The sequence below is a fragment of the Vulpes vulpes genome, chromosome 3 (assembly GCF_048418805.1).
Source record: "Vulpes vulpes isolate BD-2025 chromosome 3, VulVul3, whole genome shotgun sequence".
In the NCBI taxonomy this organism is placed as follows: domain Eukaryota; kingdom Metazoa; phylum Chordata; class Mammalia; order Carnivora; family Canidae; genus Vulpes; species Vulpes vulpes.
This window is the reverse complement of record NC_132782.1, coordinates 69,522,825-69,547,775: the sequence shown is the minus strand read 5'-3', so window position 1 is coordinate 69,547,775 and position 24,951 is coordinate 69,522,825. Positions and strand designations below refer to the sequence as shown.

At 45.4% G+C, this 24,951-nt stretch overlaps 1 long non-coding RNA gene across 1 annotated transcript in view; it reads left to right on the top strand.

The window, feature by feature from the left end:
- The window catches only part of LOC140598249 (uncharacterized), a 55,933-nt gene extending 42,684 nt beyond the window's left edge, over positions 1-13,249 (top strand). Inside the window, exon 7 of the long non-coding RNA XR_012000483.1 lies at positions 8,094-13,249. This is a non-coding gene — a long non-coding RNA (uncharacterized lncRNA). The remainder of the gene's footprint in view (positions 1-8,093) is intronic.
- Positions 13,250-24,951: the final 11,702 nt, after the last annotated feature.

Below are 24,951 nucleotides of genomic sequence, written 5' to 3'. Positions count from 1 at the left end.
TAATTACTTACCTTACACCTACTTACCTTACACCATTATGGTGTTAGCTGCTGTGCATGTTTAAGGAAATAGCCACAGATTTACCTTCAAAGGACTGTTGACCACATACCAAAGAAAGTCTATATTTATGACAAGCCAAACATCTGGAAAGAAGTCAAAATAAATCTCGATATTTATCTTCATGTTATGAAATATAAAATTACTTCGGAATACCCCAATTTTGAATTTTTCAGTTTTCTCCTGCCTATTTTGGTTATTTGCAACAAGTATAGGAAGCACCCTGTTCCTTATGTCTCCTCCTCAGGCAAAGCAGGCCTGGAAGAAGGGGATTATAATGCCCGTGCATGCTGGAACCCCTGTGTTAGGGCTGCCGTAATAAACTACCACAAACTTTATAGCTGAAAACAACATAAATTTATTCTCTCATAGTTCTGGAGGCCAAACGTACAAAGTCAAGGTGTCAGTGGTGTCATACCTTCTGCTGGCTTTAGGGAAGGATCTTCTTCACCTCTTCCAGACTATGGTAGCTCCAGAAGTTCCTTGGCTTATGGCCATGTCCTTCCAGTCTCTGCCTCTGTCCTCACATAGCTTCTTCCTCCTCTCTTGGTCTTCTCTTTTATCTCCTTTAGGGACACTGTCACTGAATGAAGAACCCACCTGGGTAATCTAGGATGATCTGCTCTCTGGATCCTTAACTTAATCATCCCTACAAAGATCCCTTTTCCAAATGAGGTCACATCACAGGTAATGGGTATTAGAACATAGACATAATTTTTGGGGCACCATCATTCAACTCATTGCTCTCTTCTGTCCACTGGGGACGGATGTGGACAGAGTCAATAGTGGCTGCTTGGTTTACTTGCCTGGGGAACTGAATATACAGGTGGACAATGGCCAGACCATATATATAAAAATAGAACTCTGACCCATAACCTGTAGCAACTTACTCAGGAAACCAACCCATTATCTCCATAACCAGCCCAGGAAGCCAGCCTGCTGTTAAGTCAGATTTGTGGGACGTCAGACCACTATCTCTAGGAGTAATCCAGGAAGCTAAGCAACAATCCTATAATAGTCAGCCCCAAATGGCCAGGACTTGATTAATGGCCAGCCCCAAATGGCCAGGACCTCCTGACAGCTTCCCTAATTTTTGTCCTCACTCTGACTTAGGACTAGCTGGAGAAGCCACATGTGTAATTTGACCGATCATACAGGATGCCCACTTCTACCCAGCTCGCCTCCAGCTCCCCCAAACCAGCTACCTCCAATCAGGGCACACCCAATCCTCCCCAGTTTCCACTCTGAAGCTTTCTTGCTCCTCTGCCTGCCTTTGTATCTCTGCCAAATCTCGAGTGAGGATGGCCAACTCCCTAGCTCTAGCAAGGTCAGGATAAATAGCCTGTGCTTCTCTCAGTTGATTGGCTTTCATCTCTTTCCACATGCCTGTGCTATTCTTCTAACTGTATCAGGCAAACGTTCTCAGCTGGGGGGTGTTTTGTCTTTAATATCCCCTTCCACACCTCAATGTCTATCTGCTGCTGGGAAAGAGCCATGTCACTCTGTGGCGGTGGAGGGCAGGGCGGAGAGGTGTAACGAGCAAAGGGCTAAGTGGTAGCAGAGCCACCAGGGTATAGAAACAATAGGAGCTATGACAAGATGATAGGATGCACCACAGAAACCACTCAAACACCACTCACAACCCGCAAGTACTAAAAGCTACTTGTGTATGCAACCCAAGCATTTTATAAATTGTGTTATTTTTCAGATTCCCTTTTCTTGTTCTCTGGCCTTTCCTCAGTTAACAAATGGTGCTGCACTTGGGATTTATGATCATTTAGTTTCTCCTACCCTGCAATTGTGGACAATGGACTGGAAGGCACACAGGAGGAAGAGATTTTCTTAGGCGTGCCTGACTGTATGAAGCCGAGTGTGACAGAAGGAGGGAAGCAGAGCCAGAAGAGCTAACCTCTAAAGAGGTGAATCAGGGATGCAAAGAGAAGAAAATGTGCAGTAGTGTGAGAAGGTGTGAGGGGCCGTGTGGTTTAATATAAATAGCACAGGACTGCAAGTCAGGTGTTAGGGGGGCGTGAAACAAGGGGTGGATTTATAGGATGCTTGTAGTTCCCTTTGCTCCATAATTCACGTCCCAGTACTAGTCTGACATTGGCCCGATGAGACAATAATTCTAGGCCTCTGTTTTTTCACCTGAAAGGTCCTGGTTTTCAGGAAAAACATCCTGGACTTGGTGGGACCACTGACTCTCACATCCGTGAGGACAAATGGGAACAGTGGTTTTGTAGCTCAACCCCCCTGAGTCTTACAAAGGTTTTCCGGAGAGTTGAGCCTCCAGGGGGGACCGGCCAGGTGAGATCCGTTCCTCCCGCCAACCCACACAACAGCACATTGGTCAGTTTTACCCATGGAGCTTCTACCTGCATTTCACTTTAAGGTATATTCTCTTAGCTAAACACTTAGAAAATGTTGCAGCTGAGTGTAGTGGGGAGGTAAGCTACCCAGCCAGTGACTGGATGTTCTCTCTTACCCAGGATGGTCTTGCCTTTCCATCTTCTGCTCCACCCCTGGCTAGGTGTCAGGAGATGTGTGATGACCGTACCACTCTCTCACCTGGCTCAAAGGCGTCTGCAGCCCTCATCTATCAGGCTGTGCTCAAATCACTGGCTGTTATGGTGTGAAAATTAGCACACACTTTATTTAAAGTTTTGTAGCATCCCTGGAGAGAAGGCATAATTAATCCCGATCCTACAGATGAAAAGCTGGAAACACACTATTTAAAGGGCGCCCAGCACGACATGGATGGGTCATGAGGAAGGCCGGGGTGGAACTGAGGCCTGTGACACCCAAGCCCAAGGTCACCGGGCTCCCATGATGCTTTTTTGTGCAACTGCCTTTTGAATTTTGGTCACTGCCTCCAACTGAGGAGATAGTAGCTGCAAATTGCTAATTCTTTTCACCAACAGAATTTAACACTTGACTTCTTTATAATGAGGATAGGATTGCAGCCCTGGAATCCCGCCCCAGAAGTGAGTAGAATCAAAAGGAAGACATGCTCAGTCCCTTCTGTTGAGGCAGACCCTGCGGGCACATGAGCTGACTGGGCAGCTTGAAGGACCAGGGCCATGACCCCTGGGCAGCCCTGCAGCCTTGTAGCAGGCAGGAGCTTGGGGAAGACTCTACCCATTACCCCACCAGGACAGAGGGCACGGAGAGGTGGGGCTTCCCTCTGGCTTTAAGTCAGGCGGACTTTTCCCCTTTGGCTGCTGTAGCAAATTACCACAAACTTAGTGATTTAAAACAGCACATATTTATTCTGTTAGAGTTTCAGGGATTTCAGAAAACTGAAATGTGTCTCACCGGACTAAAGTCAAGATGTCGACAGGGTGGATTCCTTCTGGAGGCTCCAGGGGAGAATCTGTTCCTTGGCTCCTCCATCATCTAAGGCTGCTTATTCTTTGGCTGGGTCCACTCTGTTCACATGTCTAGGCCCACCTGGATAACCCAGGATCATCTCTCCATCTCAAGATCTGCCCTCACATCTGCAGTGTTCTTTTGATGTATAAGGTAACATATTCATATGGTCTGAGGGCTGGTACATGGACATCTGGGGGGGCTACTCTTTAGCTACCATACCAGGCAGCTCTCAGACTCGTAGGGGTGTGGTTGAGAACAGATCCAGTTCTGAGACTCAACCAAGGCCTCTGAGGGTACGGTAGGCTTTTGGAAGCCTCCCATCCTCTGGAAGTGGAGCATGGAGGTGGAAAGGGTGGAGAGGCTCTGGGCTGGCGACAGCCTTGAGAATCAGCTCTTGGACTGGGTGCCAGAGCAACCTAGAGATGCTAGGTGCCTTCTGCCATATGCCCTGACCCCTGGAGACCATATGAAGGAGGGTGAAGACCTGGCTTGTTCCTGACCCTCTAGACTTGCAGGCAGGTGCCTTGGCAATGGTCTTCTTGGTTGTGACAGAAGTGTAATTCAAAATGCCAATACATGCAAAAGCCTTATTTTAATAATTTTATTTTACTTTGATTGTTCATTCTTTTTAAAAAGTCTATCTATTATTTCTTTCTAACAATAATCACAATACATGTCAAGGGTAGAGTGTTTGAATAATTTAGTAATCCATAAGTTAATCAGAATCTGCTGCCTGGTTATCTACTCTCCAAAGGCAATGCCTCCTGTTCTCTAGGCAAATACACACATGCACATATGTACGCAACTCGGACCAACTGTTCTATAAGCATATAAGGTATTTTTGCAGTAGTTATTCAACTACTGTTATGGAAAATATTTTGATTTATTAACCGGTGTAGTATACCTCCAGGCACCCACACTTTGTGCTTTTCACACCTACTTTTCCTTACTCTCAGGCTTCCATGGAGTGGGGACTTCCACATTCTTTTTTCATGAAAGCCATGGGCTGTGAACTCTCACATATCTTACTACTCGAGTTTTTAGGTAGCTTTTAGAATTTATGAAGAGACAATAGTCTTCTGATTGAAGGCTATTGATTTGCAAGAACTGGCCCTTTTGAAAGAGAAAAAAGTGTTTGAGATTCAATGACATGTCTTTGGCTATATCAAAAGCCAAGTGAGTCCCTGTGTATAGATTTATAATGGTTATACTAAAAAAAAGGGATCTGGGGGAAATGGGGAAAAAGCCATATTGCCTTGTCATCCTGCTGGATAGAGATTCAGTGCTTTGTGCAGGTGCATGCTTGGGGACTGGAGAGGAGAGAGGGTGGGGGCAGAAAGAGATGTCCATGCTCTAGGGAGTGAGGGACTGGGTCCCGGGGCCAGAGATCTGCCTCTTCACTGGAGAGGCCGCCATATTGATCATACCTTGGGGGACATGCAGCCCTTGCTCTATGTCTGCATTGGAGTGGTCAGGGGTTTCTGTAGAATTTTGGGCAATTTGGCTGATTCCATTCACTTCAAGTTCATGGTTTCAAACTTCTGTAGAGTTCCCGAGTCTTCCCACCAAACCTATCCACCCCCACCTCTCTGCTGGGATATTTGTACTCCATTCTCTAGGATAGCTATTTCATGCCTCAATTTTTCTTCTTAAAGCTCCAAACCCCTTTTCCTTCCCATCACTTCCACGACCAGGTCATCAGTTAGGTGTTAGTTAGCTATGAAAATGGAATGAGATGGAAACATTTACTTTAGCACCATCACATATGGAGACCTCCAAGCCCTGGAAGCATTTCTTCTTTCCCCATGCCCAGGCCTCTGCTGTCTGGAGGCCCCCATTCCTAATATTTTGTCAAGGATTTAGCTCCTGCATGTTCCTTTCCCTCCTTCTTATGTCATCAGTTTCTCTCTGCTGGATCATTTTTCATAGCATGCCAACAGGCCGTGGTTTTTCCGACCCACTTAAGTCTTCTTTGACTCTCTCCTGCTCCAGTTACTGGTGTATTGTTCTGCTCCACAGCAGAAATCCTCAGTCTCGTAAGAATTGTATGCGTATACTCTCTCCATTTGTTTCCAATTTCAGACCCTTGCGATCTGGTTTTTACCCACTTTTTTGTTGACTGGCTCTCTTGGAGGCCACCAGTGGTCTCCACATTCCAATCAGGACAGAGGATAACTATTCTTCTGGAAGATGCTCTCTCTTCCAGAACCTCATGCTCCAGAATTTCTTCTGACTTGGTCTTTTTTCTTCCTCTTTCACATTGCTCACTCCACTGCTTCTCCCGAGCTACAACTATCTGAGGGCCTTTGGGATCACCTTTCCTCCCTCCTCTCTCTCTTCCCCTGAGAGGTTGGTTTTGTTCACATGGCCCCCGTGTGTAAAACCCCAGTCTGAATGTGTGCTGTGAACCTGAGACCTCCACCTCTGACCATAGGCTTGATGCTGCTGGTCTGTCGGCTCCCAGGCATCTCAGAGTTGCCATGTCTTTCTCCTTCTGTCTTCCTTCCTTTCCATAATCGGTAAATGATACCCCCACCAGCCAGCCAGCCAGCCAGCCAGTCAGCCACTGAGGCTTCCTTCTCCCCCTCCCCATGCAAGCCATCCATACATCCTGCCATATCCTGTGCCGAAGTACAGTTCCAGTGCATTTGCTTTTCTCTACCTGTGCTATCATTCCTTGTTCCAACCTTCTTGAATCTCACCTGGGCCACCACAGCAGCCTTATGACTCTGACCTCTTTTCTGTTCTATTTTCTATAGCAATTGCCAGCGCCTATTTTGCTCCCTTTTACATTTAAAATAAAATCCCAGCTCCCACCATCACTTACAAGGGTCTTCTTGTGCACCCCTGCCTACCTTGCTGACTTGTTCTACTCCGTCTAATGAAAACATTGCTAGCTGTGCTGGGCCTCTCCCGCCCTAGGAACATTGTATACATTCTTTCCTTTCTCCCAGGACTTTTCAACCTCAGTACTATTGACGTTTGGGACTACATGATTCTTTGTTGTGGGGCTCTGACATATGTGTGATAGTGTTTGGGAGTGTCCCTGGCTTCTACCAAGTAGATGTCAGTAGCATCCCCCATGCCAAGTTGTGACAACTAAAAATGTCTCCAGATGTTGTCAGAGGCCTCTTAATTGGCAGAATCACCCCCAAGTGAGAGCCACTGCTCTACCTGAAATTACACCTACCAGTCATTCCCTAGCCTAGGGCCAGCATTAAAAAGACTACAACTGGTCTAGCATAGGCTTCAAACAATCAGAACATATGCTGGCCCCAAGCATCCTTGACTTCGTCTGTAAAATGGAGATACTGATAATCCCCACCTTGTAGGCTTGTTGTGAAAGCAAATGAGTTTAAGTGGATCAAGTGCTTATCCCAGGGCCTGCCATGGAAGGAATGCTCATGATCAACCAATGTCCCCCTTGCCAACCTTAATATAATTGGCTTTTTACCAGCCAAGTTCAAAGCAGCCCCTCCAACCCAATTATTATTTATTGCTATACTCTGGTTGTTTCTGTAGAACGCTCACAGGTTGTAATTAATTTGTAATCATATCCATCTTGTTTGTGTATTGACCCGATTTCCCTTGTAAATCCCACCAAGGCAAGTGCATCGAGGTAGTCCAACTGTTGTAACAAATCACTTTGACATTTCTGTGATCTCACACAATGGAGGATTACTTACTTTTTATCAAATTGGGGTTCCATGTAAGTGTTTGGTGCACAAGCAAGGCTTCCAGGTACCTTTTGTGGCTCCTCCTTCCTCTGCAGGGACTTGCTGTGGGAGTCTACCTCTGTTTGGCAGACAGGGGAGGGAGAGAGATGGAGGATTTGACACAGAATGTTTTCAATGGACCTGGGCTGGAAACACCCAACATCACCCCTGGTTAGTACTCAGTCACATGACCACATAGCTGCAAGGTGGGCTGGGAAATGTATCCTGGTTGTGCCCAGGAGAGGCAGGAAAGGGTATGCGGAGCATCTGGTCAGTCTATTTCCTGTCAGGCATTGCCTCTGTGGGCTCAGCATCGACAACAAGGCTGGGCACAGGGTTGATAATGCATAAATATTGTTGAATGAACTAGTGAATAAACGAATATTTTTATTTAAGATTTTATTTATTCATGAGAGACACACAGAATGAGAGGCAGAGACATAGGCAGAGGGAGAAGCAGGCTCCATGCAAGGAGCCCGACGTGGGACTCAATCCTGGGTCTCTAGGATCAGGCTCTGGGCTGAAGGCGATGCTAAACTGCCGAGCCACCCGGGCTGCCCCAAAACGAATATGTTTTAACTTATATAAATCTTTCCTGAGCATCCACATTGGAAGGGATTAATTTTTTTTCAGAGTGGCAGTAACATTTATAAACTATTAGATATTGAAAAACTTGTGGAAGGATAATTTATAGTAGTTGAACACTACTCTTAGCTCTGCCAGTAAGGTTTGAGCCACTCAAACCTTGGGAAGACCACTTAACTTCTCCATATAGGGCCTCAGTTTCTCTATCTGCCCAGGGTCTCTCCTGGAGTACACAGGGACCATCTGGCTTAGTTTCAGATGTGAGCAATACCACAGGTTTGTTTACAAAAGAGACCTGAAATAAATGCTTTTAGATTGATTTTCTGACCAGCGTAGTTCCCTCTGACTGTCATGTTCCTCCAGGTCTGATCTGTTCTGAGGAAGACACATTAAAAAGAAGAGCTCCTGACCACAGATTGGAAAGACAAGAATGTTAAAACATAGGTTTTCTCTCCTCACCCCCTCCAAGTGCGATTCAGGTGATTGTTCAACGATAATTGTGGTTTACATTGGAATTACAGCAGACTCCCTGGCAAGCCTTTTGTTACAGCTCTCAGATGGTTCATGCAGAGGGTTGCCAAATTTAGGGGAAAAAAATGCAGGATGTCTATTGCATGGGACGTACTATAAGTATGCAAAGAATTACTGTTGTTCATCTGAGATTCTAAGCACACTGGGAACTCTAACTTTTATCTGGTAACCTTATTCATGTTGGCCCTCAGTCTTTAGCACTGGCTTTGCTAAGACTGTCCTGTCTTCATTTCTGATTAGTTTGAACAGTGGCAGAGCTGACTGGGATTTCCAAGACATGTAAGCTGTCAGAGTAGGTCCCTCTCTTTCCTTACCACATGTAAGTTGGTTACTTGATGATTGACTTGGGTCTTCATCCATTAGCTCTCTACTTCCATTTCAGGGGCTGGCTGGGCAGGTCGCCCTATCTTTTTGTATGTTCCAGCCGGTGGGTCATTTACTTTCCAACCTAAAGTAGAAGGGACTGTCTTGGGCTCCCATTCATCTTGTTTTCCACCTGACCAAAATTAGTCAGCCAAGCCTCTAATGATTGTATTTCCTTCTCCTTTATTAAAATTGGGGTCAACCTTAACATCTGTGAGCCATGTTCAGATTTAATTAAGATACACTTGGTTTGGTCCACAACCACTTATAAATTTTAATTAAACTGGATATATATTATACTGAATTATTTTACAGGAACCAGTGCATTTGATAAGAAATGTAATTATCTGTGTTTGAAATGCTACAGTCTTATATTTTGAAATACTGATTTTAGAAGAAAAGTCATTTTAGGTCACCTTTAGTCTTGAATAAGCATTGATGAATGAGGCCATTTCTGGCTTTGATTTTAATTTGTATTGGTCTCCTTCCGTTATTGGAAAATATTCATTTGTTCAGCATTGAGGGTCTATTTAGTACCAGGAACTATACCAGTCATACTGAAAACTCAAATTTGCAGATTCATAATGGTTTTCTTTTGATCTTGCTTTTTGTCTTCATAGCCTTCATGAGTTGAGTTAGTTATCCACTTAGGTATAAGTGAATTATCTTTTCATTACTCATGTATATGTTTAACTCTAATAGTGTCCAGAAAAATGTGTCTAAATTGTCTGGCTCAAAGAAGAAAAGATAGCCTCTTTCTTCTTTCTTTCTTTCTTTCTTTCTTTCTTTCTTTCTTTCTTTCTTTCTTTCTTTCTTCTTTCTTTTTTAAAGTGAACTGTGTCTATTCGGGAAGTGAAAGAAGGCTGTATAAAGGAAGTAAGAGCTATGGACTGAGTTGCGTTTCCCCGCCCCTCCCCTACCACCAATTCATATGTTGAAGCCCTAATTCCCAGTCTGATTGCATTTAGAGACAGGGCCTTTGGGAGGAAATTAAAGATAAATGAAGTCAAAGGGTAGGGTCTTAGTCTGATCAGATTGATGGTTTTATTTTATTTTATTTTTTAAAGGGATTTTTTATTTATTCCTGAGAGACACAGAGAGAGAGAGGCAGAGACACAGGCAGAGGGAGAAGCAGGCTCCATGTAGGGAGTCTGACATGAGACCTGATCTTGGGTCTCCAGAATCACACCCTGGGCTGAAGATGGTGCTAAACCTCTGAGCCACCTGGGCTGCCCAGATTGGTGGTTTTCTAAGAAGAGGAGAGGCATCAGAGACCTCTCTCTGCCCATGCATGCACCAAGGGAAGGTCAGGTGAACACATAGTGAACAAACATCTCTGTGCCAGGAATGGATCTCTTACCAGAGCCTGCCCATGCTGGCACCCTGATCTTCTAGCCTCCAGAACGGTGACAAATAAATTTCTGTTACTTAAACCACCTGGTTTGTGGAACTGTATTATAGTAGCCTGATCTGACTCATAGAGTAAGCCTGGGTCTAACTTTTTGGAGTGTGTAGGGTTTCTGTGGGCTTTGGCATTTCAGCCTGGGAGGTGGGCGGCTCAGTCTCCAGAGAAGTTTTCCCCTTTGCTGTCATAAATTTCGTGAAGTCAGCTATCCTCTGTTCTGAGAACTGCACAGACTCCATCATTAGAGTTCCCGGGACAACTCTTGATGATAGAGCAAAGGTAACCAGCTTGTCCTTCGAGTGACTCCTGACCTTGACTTATTAACATAGCATCTTGACTGATTGAATTTTTCAACCTAGACACTTGTGATTTACAACGTTACAGTCCTCCCCGAGAAAAGATAAATGCAGAATTCAATTTATCAGTTCCTGCAGCTTGCTTCCATTCCATCAGGGGGAGTTTTTCCATTAGAAAAGGTAATAATCCTTTCCTTTTGTGTGTCCCATTGAATCTCATATGTCAACAGATTTCAGAACATTAAAAAAAATCTCAAGCTCAGCTTAATATTTGATGTGACTTTTACACTGCTGAGCTGTGTCCCGCCCTAAAAGCATGGTTCCTGTCTTTCCCTTGGAGGCTCACCTTCTGTACCTCTTTGATGCACTAAAAATGCTCTCTGTGGATCAATGGTGAGTACCAGCCCTCCAGACATAGAGCTGTGACAGAAAATCAATGTGCGGTGTGGACAGTTGAGGAGAACATTAAATAATGTCTTAGAAGAATCTGTACTCCTCAGCCCTTGCTCCTCATGCCTGTGGAGACTGCTGGTAGGGGTCATACCTGCTAATGGGTGCATTCTTTCTTAGTGTGCAAGAGTTTAATGATACCCGCAAATGAGAACTACAGTCAAACCACAATTAAAAAGCATTTGGATTCATAGATTATTCTGACACTTTCTCCCCCTCCTGTCCCTATGGTGAGAATATTTAAAAAATACTGAACTTGGCATTTCCCTTAAGCCATGCTGAGATCTAACGCATGCATCTCATTTTCTTTCTAAAAGCAACACTTAGCAACTTTACTTGCTGGCATCATCTCATGCCAAGAACGATGAGGATGCTCTGGGGAGAACCAGAGGCTACTCTTCTGGTGTCAGTTGAGAAGGGAAGGAGTAAGAGTGTCCATTTATTAGCTTCTTGTTATAGAATAAACATAAAACAACCATGTGTAAAAGGACCTATGAAGGAGCTACAAGCCAAATGTCTGCACTTCCCAACATACTCCGTGATACTGGCAACAGCCATGGATGCTGATTTTTGCCAGATTTGGATTTCTTCTGGTAGAGTACACCTTGGATAACATCCTCTGAGGCTTTTCTGGCATAAAATTTATGCTCAGAAAACTTTTTAGGCCAGTAATTAAACAACAATAAGCAGGCCTTAGACGGTGTGTTTTTCACCATAGTTTTTGTTGCTGTGTTTGTTAAAACAACAACAAAAACTGTAAGACAGACAAGAAACTCAAAGGACATGGCTGTGTTACTGAAACACTGTAGCAATGAGAACGTCCCTGCTTGGACTGCTTTGCTTGCAGCTGTTGAGTGATGTTATAAAACTGCCTGTGCTTTGCAGCAATGTGCTATCATGATTCAGCTTATAGGTAGGTGTTCAGTAGTGAGAACTAGGTGTCAGATGTGCCTGGAGGTGCTGTGCCTATTCAAAATGTGAGAGGGACAGGGAAGATGGCAGGGCAGAGGAGGAGATGCAGGCCTTTTGCCACAAGAAGGAGAGAAAGTATGGCTTATGATAGGGAGAGCAGGATCTGGGAGCAGGTCGTTCTTTGTTAGCATTAGTTGAAAAGAGACAAGAGCTGTCAAGAAATATTTTTCCAGTTGAGAAATTACCATCAGCCACAAACATTATGACTCATAGTCATTTAGGGAAGGAAGAGCCTCAGGTTACACTAGGCTTTGAAGACAGACCTTCTTCTTCTTCCTTTTCTGTTTTTTTTTTTTTTTGAATATTTATTTATTTGAGAGAGAGCGTGAGAGAGTGCAAGTGGGGGGGGAGGGGCAGAAGGACAAGCAGACTTTTCACTGAGCAAGAAGCCCAACGCAAAGCTCTATCCCAGGGCCCTGAGATCATGAACTGAGCCAAAGTTAGACACTCAACCAACTGAGCCACCCAGGTGCCCCTGATGACAGACCTTCTGATGTCTTTTTCTTGGACATCATGGCCCCATTTATATTCTGGAACTGCTCTGATCAATATGGCAGCCACTGGCCATATGTGGCTGATCTGAATTGTGTCAAATCCACAGATTTCAAAGACGTAATAAGAAAAAAGTATTGAATTTCTCAATACTCAGTTTTTAAAAAAATATTGATTACATGTTGTCATGACATTTTGGATATTGGGTTGATAAAATACATAATTGAAATTAATTTTAATACAGCCTTCTAGTTATAAAATGAGTAAGTCATGGGATATAATGTGCAGTATGGTGACTAGTTAATAATACTGTGTTGCATATTTGGAAGTTGCTAAGAGAGTACGTCTTGTAAATTCTTATCATAAGAAAAACAGTTGTAACTATGCATGGTGATGGATGTTAAGATTTACTGTGATGGTCATTTCACAATATATATGAATACCAAATCATTATGTTGTTAACCTGAAACTAACATAATATTCTCAGTAAGAAAGTTAATTTCACCATTGTTTTTTTTTTTTATTATACATGTGCTTTACATTATATTTTTTTCTGGGCAGCCATGCTCCAGGTTATATAAATAGATAAGTTGAATCTCTCTTATGCATGATTACACTTTAAAACATTTTAAGTTCCCCAGTTTAAAAAACAAATATCCCCAATTCTGTGAATTTCTCTTTAAGTCATCTGGTTCCAGAGGGCTCAACAAACATGGCACCCCACTGACCAACCTCCCATTTGTCAACGTCCCCCTTGAAATATGGTGTCGGGAATCATTGGTAATAACGGCTGATTGTGGTTGAAAAAGGGCAGGGATCCCTGGGTGGCGCAGCGGTTTGGCGCCTGCCTTTGGCCCAGGGCGCGATCCTGGAGACCCGGGATCGAATCCCACGTCGGGCTCCCGGTGCATGGAGCCTGCTTCTCCCTCTGCCTGTGTCTCTGCCTCTCTCTCTCTCTCTGTGTGACTATCATAAGTAAATAAAAATTAAAAAAAAAAAAAAAAGAAAAAGGGCTCAGGGGAAGTGAAAAGTATGAAGGCCTGGAATCTTCATGAGACAGACCAAGATTGCTTCCAGTCTAATACTAACAGTTCATGATCTTTTCAGGGTAACTTCACTGTGAGGTGGGCTGAGGTCTGACTTGGATCTGACTATCTAGTAATAGGATGGCCCCCAGGTAGATGGAAGCAACAATCATAGCCCTCAAACCCCAATACTCGTACCCCCCATGCTTCTGGAGATCCAGTTATTCCCTCATCCTAATAGCAATCTGACTTGTAGACTAAGTTGGATCCTCTCCCATCTACCCCTGGGAGAGATGATTAGTGTAAATAATTGCCCTGGTTATATAAGTAAGAGACACTGTATTTTTAACCGCTGAGCATTGGGGATTTGTAACTCAGGTGTCTCTAAAGCCAAGGAAGGCAAGTTCCATAGTCCCTGTTCTCTGGGCTTTTGATCACTTGACATCCCATGTAAGCAGGCTGTTTGCTCCCGACTCACACTAAGCCATACTTGATCTGTAGTAGGTGATGTCAGTGTGTTTTAGGCAGGTAGAAAATCCAAAATATTCCAGAGGCTTGTGTTTGCTTACTTGAGGTGAAGGGGTGATGAGCAGGACTAGAGAACTGGTTCTTCTTTTAAAATATTTTATTTATTCATGAGAGACACACACAGAGAGAGGCAGGTTCCCCACAGGAACCCTGGTGTGGGACTCGATTCCAGGACCCTGAGATCACTATCTGAGCTGAAGGCAGACGCTCAACCACTGAGCCACTCAGGTGCCCCAGAGAACTGGTTCTTAGTGCATGAAAATCTAGGTGTGCCTCACTCTAATTGCGTCCAACACCCTCTATTGACTGACATAAGGATGGGAGCAGGGGAGGCAGTAGGGGTAGGGGTGTGGTGAGGGGGTGGGGAAGAAAGAAGGGAAGTTTTCTTCTAAAGGAGGGGTTTAAAGAACAATGTTCTCTCCATTCTCCCTGGGACCACTTCTCACCGACTCACCTGTTCAACCTTGGGAATTATTCTCAAAACTGAAAAGTTTCATTTGGCCAATTGAAGAGTTGTGTGTGTGTGTGTGTGTGTGTGTGTGTGTTCATCATTTTAATAAGATAAAGCTAATCTCTTTAAACCATTATTTAGACAAAAACCTTGAAATCTGGTATATACATGCTTTAAATCTTACCCCAAGGAAATAATACCCTAATCTTTCATGAGTCATCATGCAGAACCCAGCAAATATTCTCCTGGTTGAACTCTCAGATGAGTGTCTGAAAGATATCTCTATTTGGTGTTTCACCTTGGGGTTTTCCTTCTCCCTTGAGCGTCACCTCTTCCTCATCTGGGGCCACAGTTGAGCAGATTACACTTCACCGAGGCATTGTGGGAGCCTTATGGTGAAAGGTGCTTTGTAAAAAATAACACTACATAAATGGAAGATCATTATTACTAGATTAGCTTCTCTCTTCCAGACTAATTATTTCAGTCTTGCAAAATGAACTGCATTTGCCATCTGCTGGCCCAATTACTTAAATGATTCAAATTCTTTGAAACCTGGTCACACAGCTCCTCGTTCTTCCCAACTCCCATCTTAGTGCTGCCAGCAGATTTTAGAACCCCAGGGTTCAAGTCCTTGTTGGAGCCACAACAAGGCTTAGCTTTATGGTACATGAGCCCACTCCTCAAGATAGCCTGGTGGCCCTGGCAGCTGCAGGCAGTGGCCGTCTTACTTCAGTTTCTAATCTACCACTTAACCTCGTTTGTATCATCTACTATTTTGTTCTGTATCATCTCGCTCTTAGAAGTGAACAAGGAGTCTTTTGGGAAAATTGAAGAAAACTGCATGATGCCTGCTTTCTATATATTTCTTTATTAACTTGGTTGAAGATGGATAATTTTTGGCCTGTTGGCCATATTATCTAAAAATGAAATTCCAGAGAGTTAGTTGAGGATGATCTGTTTTATGTTTGAACTCTTGGTTAACCTGTTTTTTTTCCATGTTATTTATTGTACCATCTTTAAAAACTATTCTCTTTCCAGATTACCCCTGCAACCAAACTTTAAATTTGTGTTAAATGTTCATGACTTGTTTAATTTACTGGTTTGTATATATATGTTGTTTAAATCAATCTGAGTTAAGCTCAAAATTGGAAGTTGATGTGTGGAATCATGGTGTAACCAAAGCAACCTCTGCTGTTAGCACAGGGCATAGGGAGATGCGAGTGGCACCAAACACATGGGTATTGGCTTTTCAGACAACTTATTAATTTCAAACATAGACGTTGCCAGGGACTCTCTTTTTCTTGAAGCTATTCCATTCCTTACTCTGCCTTACTTGTTAATATAAAATAGTGATTTAAAATCAAAGTAAATCGAATCATTTATGATCTCATGTTATAAGCCTGTTAAAGGTTTGATACCTATGGAAGATCCAAGCACACTTACATACATACAACTCCATATTCTACTTCCATTGTCAAATAACAGTGAAACACTTAAAGATAAGTTCAAGATATCAAGACACTTTATAACAAATTGGAGTATTAGTTGTGCTAACAGTAATTACTGCAGGAAATCTGAGAAAAGAGAGCTCAATTTATTTATTTAATTAAAAAATATTTTATCTATTTATTTGAGGGAGAGGCAAAAACATGGGCAGAAGGAGAAGAAGGACTGATTCAGGACTCGATTTCAGGATCCTGGGATCATGCCCTGAGCCAAAGGCAGATGTTCAACCACTGAGCCACCCAGGTGCCCCAAGAGAGAGCTCAATTTAAAGAATTAATTTTTCAAAATGAAACTTTTCAAAATTTTCAAAATGTTTTTAAAATTTTTTTCTATGCTCATAGACATAATACATCCTCATAAACAGGATATAAAGATAAAAGTCATCTATAATCTCTGTAGAAATTACTGCTATTGACAATTTAGAATATAGACTTCTAGATTTTTTGTGCCATTGTAATTTATTAGTTATTGTTTGCTTTGTAAGAAAACATCCCAAAACTTAGCAGCTTGAAATAGCAAGCGTTTATTTAGCTCATGATTCTTCAGGTTTGCAATATGTACTGGGTTCAGTTGGGCAGTTCTGGCACAGTCAAGCCTCACATGATATCACCATCAGCTGGTGGGTTGACCTTGACCAGCTAGGGTAGGACATCTGGGGCCTGTCTTCACTGGATTCTCCTTACTCCAACAGCCTCCCTTGGGCAGGATCACACAGCAGCCTCAGGTTTCAGAAGCAGCAGAAAGACAAACTCCAACATGCAAATATGTCTCCAGTCTTTGCTTCTATCATATCTGCTATTGTTTCACTGGTAAAAATCAAGTTAAATGGCTAAGCATACCTAGAGCCAGTGTGAGAAGGATTCTGGAAGAGCATGGAAACAGGGAGGCATGCACAAATTGAGACACTGCAATCAACCCATTGCAACTAAATCTACCTAGTTATAATATTTTAACAGAAGTGAGATTCTATTATATATTCTGTATTAGTCAAGGTTGGTTGGAGAAACAGAGCCAGTAGGATGTATCCATATCCATCTCTGTCTGTATAGAGAGATTTAGCTATGGATACATCCATATAGAAAGATACATAGAATGAGATTTATTATAAAGAATTATCTCATGCAGTTATGGAGTTTGGCAGGTCTTAAGATCCGCAGGATGAGTTGGCAAGCTGGAGACCCAGGAGAGCTGATGGTTTAGTTCTAGTGTGAGTCTGAAGGCTTGAGAATCAGGAGGGCCAGTAGCTCAAAATCAGGGAGCGCTGATGTTTCAATTTGAGTGAGAAGGCAGGAAAAAAGTCAATGTCTTAGTTTGAAGGCAGTCATGTGGGAAGGATTTTCACTTACCAGGGGAAGTTCAGCCTTTTTGTGCTACTCAGGTGTTCATCTGATTGAATAGGCTCACCCACGTTAGGGAGGGCAATCGGCTTTATTAGGTCTATTGATTTAAATGTTATTCTCATCTGAAATAAAATAAAACAACAAAAAACACTCTCACAGACTCAGAAACATGCAAAATAAGATTTGACCAAATATTCAGGCACCCTGTGGCCCAGTTAAATTGACACATACATAGAATTAACCATTACACATGTTATGAATCCTGGGGTTTTTTTTGGCGGGGGTGGTGGTGGTTTGTTTTGTTTTTGTTTAAATATATGGCATGGACATTTCTTCATGTCAGTAAATATAGATGAACATCATCATTTTTGATGGCTGCATAGAATATTATTATTTGATATACACCATTTATTTACATTCTCTTGACAAACACTTGGGTTGTGTCTTACATTTCACTACTATATTTGCATACTGAAGTTTTATTCATATTGCTAAGTTGTCCTCCCTATAATCTGTACAATCTCACCAGCAAGCATAGGACTGACTGTAATACCTTCAGCAACACTAAATGTTTATTTATTTGGCAAATATCTATTCAGCACCTACCATATGCTAGACTCTGTGCAAGGAGATTTGCAGTAGTAGCAGAGCAGTTAGGTCTTTGCCCTCAAGAGGTGTCCATTCTATGGGGAGAGAGAGACACACAGTAAACATGTAAAAACAGAGCTCGGAGAAGTAACCACAGCTTATGATAGGTGAGTGAAGGAGTAAATGATGTAATATGATGTAAGCATAAATAGGTAGAGGTGAGTACTGTAGAATGGGCTGTTTCACTTCTGCCAGCCTTATAGATAGAAGGAAAACTCACATTAGGTTTGAGAGTGAAAGAAGATATTATGAACATGGGACTTGAATCAGATCTTGAAGTACACAAAATGGATTTGGGTCGGATAATTGGAATGAAGCATTCTGGAAGCTTTGCATGACCAAAATTGTCAGGGTGGAAAAACTCAGGAATCACTGGGGATAATGGGCCAATCAGTTCCTTAAAATCAATTTCGGAGAACTCAAGTGGGTGTGGTCCATGCTGAATATCAATATCAATAATAATATCAATATTATTATTGTCATTCTAGTGAAGGAAAAGCTGTGTAGGTTGAATTAACAGCACCTGATTATACCACATCTTTCTTTTTTTCAAAGCTGTTTAATAATGTGGTTTGATTAGTTCAAACTTGTGTATTAATAAAGCCAAATTTTCTAGGTGGTAATTTTATTTCTTAGTTCAGCACTAAGCTCACAGTAGGCTCTCTCGAAGGATAGTGATAGGTGTTTGGTCACCACTCTTGCACCAAAGGCATCAGGGGTACCTTGCTAAACATCATGGTGTTTGTAATCACCTGATGATTCATTTTTCAAAGAACAACTGTCAAAACACGGTTCCGGTAATTAAGCTAAGGTACCACCAGGAGGCAGTATTGAGATGCACAGACTGACCGGAACACCTATAAATCAACGTATGGTGAGTAGGAGAAATTGGTAGGTCATTATTTTATAAAAGCTAATCTTACTTCTTAAATTTGAATTTAATATTAACCTGCCAAATGTGTAATTACTTTGGAGTGTCTTTGTAAAATAAATTAAAATCGAAGCTGAAATTTGGTGGGTATTTTTTTTTAAAGGTTTATTTATTTACTTATTTATGACATATATATATATATATATATATATATAGAGAGAGAGAGAGAGAGAGAGGCAGAAGAAGCAGGCTCCATGCCGGGAGCCCGACGCGGGACTCGATCTTGGGACCCCAGGATCGCACCCTGGGCCAAAGGCAGGCGCCAAACCGCTGAGCCATCCAGGGATCCCCTGCTGGGTATTTTTCTTATTATCAATATGTTTTATAGAGATTGTGATTAAAATGTTCTTTCATAATTCACCACAAATATCTCATATTTAAAGCCCAACGAGAGCTCATAGCAGACCTGCATTTCAAATTGTCGATGGCCTCAGGCTGGCCAAGGCTGGTGTCGATGAGGATGCTCAGGACACATCTGCTCATCTGCATCAACAAGTTTGAATTTTCCAAAGAGCAAAGCCCAGAAGGAAAAATAAATCTGTAGTACACTTTGCCTGTACAAGTCCTTAGAGATTTCTCAGTTGTGAATTTTCTGACTTTACCTCTTTATTTTGTTCTTAGATGGGCTCATGAGTCATTTCAGCTTCTGGTGTCCCTCCCTTTGGTTATTTCTGTTCTTTAACTACAGCCACGCATAATCTGATTTGCACTGATGCATGTTTCCTTCTCCAATAAGCTGCAGCAAGAGCTTAATGTGGAAGCATAGGGTGTCAGAAAGATTACCTTCCAAAACTGTTTTGTTCAGAGATTATTATATCTCTTATGTAGAGCAGACCATTTGAACAAAATTAAAGTATGGTTTTGAGAAAGAGTAACCTCTTTCTGGATTTTATTACAATCATTTTGAAGAGCCACCCTCCTGAACTTTCAGTGTGTTCTGAGCTGATGGCAAGAAACTGGGGATCAAAGACAGTCTTGGCAGCAAGAAGAGGGTTTGTTACAATGATGAGAAGGATGAAGCTGGGCTGTTAGTGCCAGTGGCATCACGGCAGGAGCGCTGGGATGGGGCCAAGCGGAGCGAAGACAGAGGGTGCCCCTGGGGCTGGTTGGGTGTGAGCTGTTGTGTGACTCAGTTTCCCCCAGGTACGCAGCTTTCATTCCTACACACACAGGTTTACCTGGGCCACTGCCTGGGTCACTTTGGTCTCAGGTGGGATGCTGCGATCCGATCAGAGCTGATTTACAAAAGCAGGTGGTGGGCCAGATTTGGCACAGGAGCCCGTCTGCCACCACTGGATGACACACAGACCCCTCGGCCTGCCACGAAGGACTCTGCCCGTCGGCCCCACACCCCTACCCAGTTTCCTGTCCTCCTGTGGCGCGGCCCTGCCCACTCTGCGTGTCTGCTCGGATCCGTTTCTCGCCTTCGTCCGCTTCTGCTGTCCCTGCTCATCCAAGCTGCAGCCTCCTTCCTGGAGGAGCCACCCCGGCCTCCTTCGGAGTACAGAGGCAGAACAAACTCAGACCCTCTGTTTCCACTGCTCAGATGGGACAACACCCCCGCCTTTTTTTTTTTTTTTAATCCATTCTCCCGACTTGTGAAGTCCCTACTCCGTCCTGTCCCCAGAGCCGGTGCTGGCGCTCGGGGCGGGGCACCTGCCGAGGAGCGCTGCCCGGTGGGCGTCCTGTCCGCGTCCCGGGGCGGGGCGGGGGCGGCCCTGACCTGCGCGAGAAGCCGGGCCACAGACGCCGACCCGCAGGCAGGAAGGTCAGCAAGTCATTTCTTTCCGCCGTGAGCTCCACGGGTGGCAAGGACAGTACCCACCCCGGCTGCGGGGGGGCATGCCTGGAGCGGAAGGCAGCTCGCGGGGCTGGCCCTGCACCGGCGGACCTGGCGGGGCGGGGCGGGGCGGACCTGGAGGGGCGGGGAGGACCTGGAGGGGCGGGGCGGGGCGGGGCGGACCTGGAGGGGCGGGGCGGACCTGGAGGGGCGGGGCGGACCTGGAGGGGCGGGGCGGGGCGGGGCGGACCTGGAGGGGCGGGGCGGACCTGGAGGGGCGGGGCGGACCTGGAGGGGCGGGGCGGGGCGGGGCGGACCTGGAGGGGCGGGGCGGACCTGGAGGGGCGGGGCGGGGCGGGGCGGACCTGGAGGGGCGGGGCGGACCTGGAGGGGCGGGGCGGGGCGGACCTGGAGGGGCGGGGCGGGGCGGGGCGGACCTGGCGGGGCGGGGCGGACCTGGAGGGGCGGGGCGGACCTGGAGGGGGGGGGGGCGGACCTGGCGGGGCGGGGCGGACCTGGCGGGGCGGGGCGGGGCGGGGCGGACCTGGAGGGGCGGGGCGGACCTGGAGGGGCGGGGCGGACCTGGCGGGGCGGGGCGGGGCGGGGCGGGGCGGACCTGGCGGGGCGGGGCGGGGCGGACCTGGAGGGGCGGGGCGGGGCGGGGCGGACCTGGAGGGGCGGGGCGGGGCGGGGCGGGGCGGGGCGGACCTGGAGGGGCGGGGCGGACCTGGTGGACCTGGCGGACCTGGCGGGGCGGGGCGGACCTGGAGGGGCGGGGCGGACCTGGAGGGGGGGGGGGCGGACCTGGCGGGGCGGGGCGGGGCGGGGCGGGGCGGGGCGGGGCGGCCGCAGCTCTATTTACCCACAGCAACGCGGAATACTTTTCAGGGTGGGGGTGAGGCTCGAGGCGGCCTCGCGGTGGTCCGGCCCGGAGGGCGCCCCACAGAGGCGGCAAGGCGGTGATGCGGCTGAGCGCAGACGGAAGAGAATCCCCCGGAGCGGTCGGCCCCTCCGCGCCTCCCGAGCGGCCACGGCCACGGCCCCGGCCCCGGCGCGGAGCCGACTCTGCGCAGCTTGAGAAACAGCAGCGACACCGCGTCAAAGAAGCTTCGTGGTTTGGCGGCTGATAATGCTTGTTTCTTTGGTGCTTTCTGAAATAAGTATCGCACACAAAGCTCTTCATTCTGCCCGCGCAGCGAGCGGGAGGCTGGTCCGCGCTAAACGGTTCCCGATCCTTTGGCTGGACCTTCTCCGAGATGCACCTGCCCCGGCACCGCGCGGGCACGCCCCACCCCTGCCGCGGAAAGTCCACGCGCGACTCGGACGCCCTCCGCACTTAACTCCGATAGCCTGCTGTTGGCCGGAAGCCTTACCCGTGGCACATTTATGCATATTCTGTGTATTGTTTACTGTGTCCTCATAATAAAGTAAGCTAGAGAAAAGCCAATATTATTGAGAAAAATCATAAGGAAGAGGGGCGCCTGGGTGGCTCAGTCGGTTAAGCCCCTGCTTTCAGCTCAGCTCATGATCTCAGGGTCCGGGCCGGAGCCCTCCGTTGCGCTCCCCACTCATGGGGAATCTGCTTCTCCCTCCGTCTTTCCCCCCTGCTCATGTTCTCTCTCTCAGATAAATAAATAAATAAATAAATAAATAAATAAATAAATAAATAGTAAATCTAAAAAAAAGAGACAGGAAATCATAAGAAAGAGAAAATACATTTATTGTCCTGTTCTGTAGTTATCAGATAAAAGCCACTTCCAAGTGGACCTGGGCAGTTCAAACCCCTGTTGTTTCAGAGGGAGCCGTAAATGCACCTAAGTGCCTCAAACATTTTTGACATTAGTAGATGTTGTTTTTTGAGGCAGGGCAGCCAACTTGTTCTCCTTCTGACTTGCCTTTTGCAGGAGGTGATGGTATGCAGATGTCACAATATTGCCAATTATATCAAGATGATAAAGCAACAGAAAGGTTCTAGAAACAACTGTTAATCCATTAATAGAATTAATGGTCCCATTATGTCACCTAACAAGTTTTATTTCCTTTTTGTGCTGAGAAGCATGAAATTATCATGTAAATAATGTCACATCTGTGCAAACAATTTGCAAGGTGCTCTCCAAATTCAAATTTAAGCTGTCATTTCTCTTTGTTTGTTAACTGTTGAATTCCCTGACGTTTTTTCCCACCTCACATGAGAACCATAAGTTGATATTTCATTTAACCCTCATGCTTATGTGTCAGGAATCTGTGTGTTTTGAAGGATCGGGCGAGGGCCCACCAACACCGTTCGGAATTAACGTTCTTGAGCAAAGACTGGCTTCAGCAAGAGGTTTATATGAATATCCTTAGCCTTTCTAGCTGGCTTCATAAACCTTTTAAAGGTAACCTCATTTTTCTTTTTGCATTTGCTAAGTTTGTTTTTATGTCTTCATGCTTGTGTGATAAGACCCTGTGGTCTTATAGCTTCTGGGTTATTCTCTGTAAACCTCCCTTTAGATAACTGCATGCAGAGGCTGGCAGTGATGGAAAGTGATCGCTATGGAATCATGGCCTCCTGGTGGAACAAGGAGGCCATGATTCCGTAAGCTGCCTCTTAATTCTCGTGCTTGCATCCAAATCTTATGTGCCGGATGTTACAACTTAATGGTATTCATTTTTAGTGAGGTGCGGTTTCTGGCATTGTGTGTTTTGGTGTAGGCATTTGCTAGAGTACACCACACAGATACACACACACACACACACACACAACTTCAGTGGGAACTTGTATTAATTAGTAATGCAAACCCGAACTATTCCAAAGAGAATGGAGTACATTCCAAGCCTTCTAGACATTCCAAGCACACATTTTACATCATTTCATTAAATTCAGACCTACCCACTCAGGGATGTAGTTTTGTTAGCTGGACGGTTATTTCTAAGGTACCTTTTGTTCTGCATTCAAATCGTCTTAAGTAAGTGTGCTATTTATGGTTTTGCACAGTAGAATCATCGGTCTTGCTCAGTGACATTCCATCGGGCACTTGTATTCAGCACCAAACTAATTGCAAATCAAGTTTTAGCGTCTCAAGGATGTGAGGGTTGGGAAATATTTTCTCCTGTCACTTGGATTCAGGCAGAACAAGATAATTTCTAGTCCTCTGCTCCATGCTGCATTATTAAGGGGCTGATGTCAGCGGAGGCTTTTGAGAGAGTGAATAGGGGTGTGAGTGTGTGCGGGGTGGGGGAGGAGGTGCAAAGGGACACAACAGGCTCAGAGACAAGGGCTGACCACTGCGTAAAGTTGCTGAGTCTTGCAACTTAGTTCCATATCTTTGTCGAATGAAGATATGACTGGTATTCTGCTTCCGTAATTGTTGGGTGTTTGGGTATTTGCTCGGTTTCCTTCGGTGTGACTTGACTCTCATGGAAATGATCGGACTACTTACTGGCTGTTCAAGGGCAGTGGTTTCCAGGTGACGGGGGCAGCCAATTTGACACAGTGGAGTGTGTTAAACATGTATTTTACGTCGTGGGTAATGAGACCTGCCCAGATAACCAATTTCATGCCTTTCACTCCGGCTGACCAGAACAAAGAGGTGTCAGGGCTGTTGTGGGGGGTGAGCTGGCGGTGACTTCTCACTCAGGGCTTTTCCCCGCCCTGATGGACACTCTGGGAGGAACCCTGCCACCCAGGGAACGTTGACTGCAGCCCCGCCGTGGAAGGCTACCGTAGCTCCTAGTAAAAGCAGGCTTCTTGGGATGACCTACGTTACTGATACATCCCAGATTGCTGGGTGTTGACACAACCATCCGAGCATGGAGTGATCTCAAAGGCCACCGTAACGGATCACATTTGTTTTTTTATGACAGGTTGTCAGGAGAATGAAAGACTGTGGTGTAGTGTCATTCCCCATCACCTCTGAATCATTTACAAATATGCTCTAGGCAGGAGTCTTGGGAACTGTATGAGAAATCACAATTGCATGCATGCGGCACACGAAGGTCCCTTGGAGTCCCAGGTCTCAGGGGCAAGGTGTTTGCGGAGTGGGGCATCACTGGGGGCGAGGGGACTTGGGAAAGAACGGCTCTCAGGGGAGTGCCTCATCCGTGGCAAGGTCACAAAGAGAAATTAAGGCCTGTTTCCTCTTCCTTAATCTCTCAGGAGTCATCCTGTCATTCTCGGATTACTGTTTCATGAACAGTAGTGAGTTACGACGGGGACACAAGAAGGCTGTTTTCTGGGAACCCACCAGAGAATTTTTTTACTACGGCCTCTGCAACCGGAACAGTATGTGCATTTGGGCGGAGACTGTATCATTAGTTCATTCCAGCGGTGTTCATTGAGCATGTTCTATGTATCAGGTTCTCTTTTAGGTACTGAGATCAGAGCCATGAACACAAGAGAGTCGCGTCCTACCCACATTCTGCTAACATTCTAGAGGGGGAGAGACAGTAAAGAAACAGATGGATCACCCTTAGCACAGACACCAGGAAGCAACGTACAGGAGGAGTAGCTGAGAGCGAGGG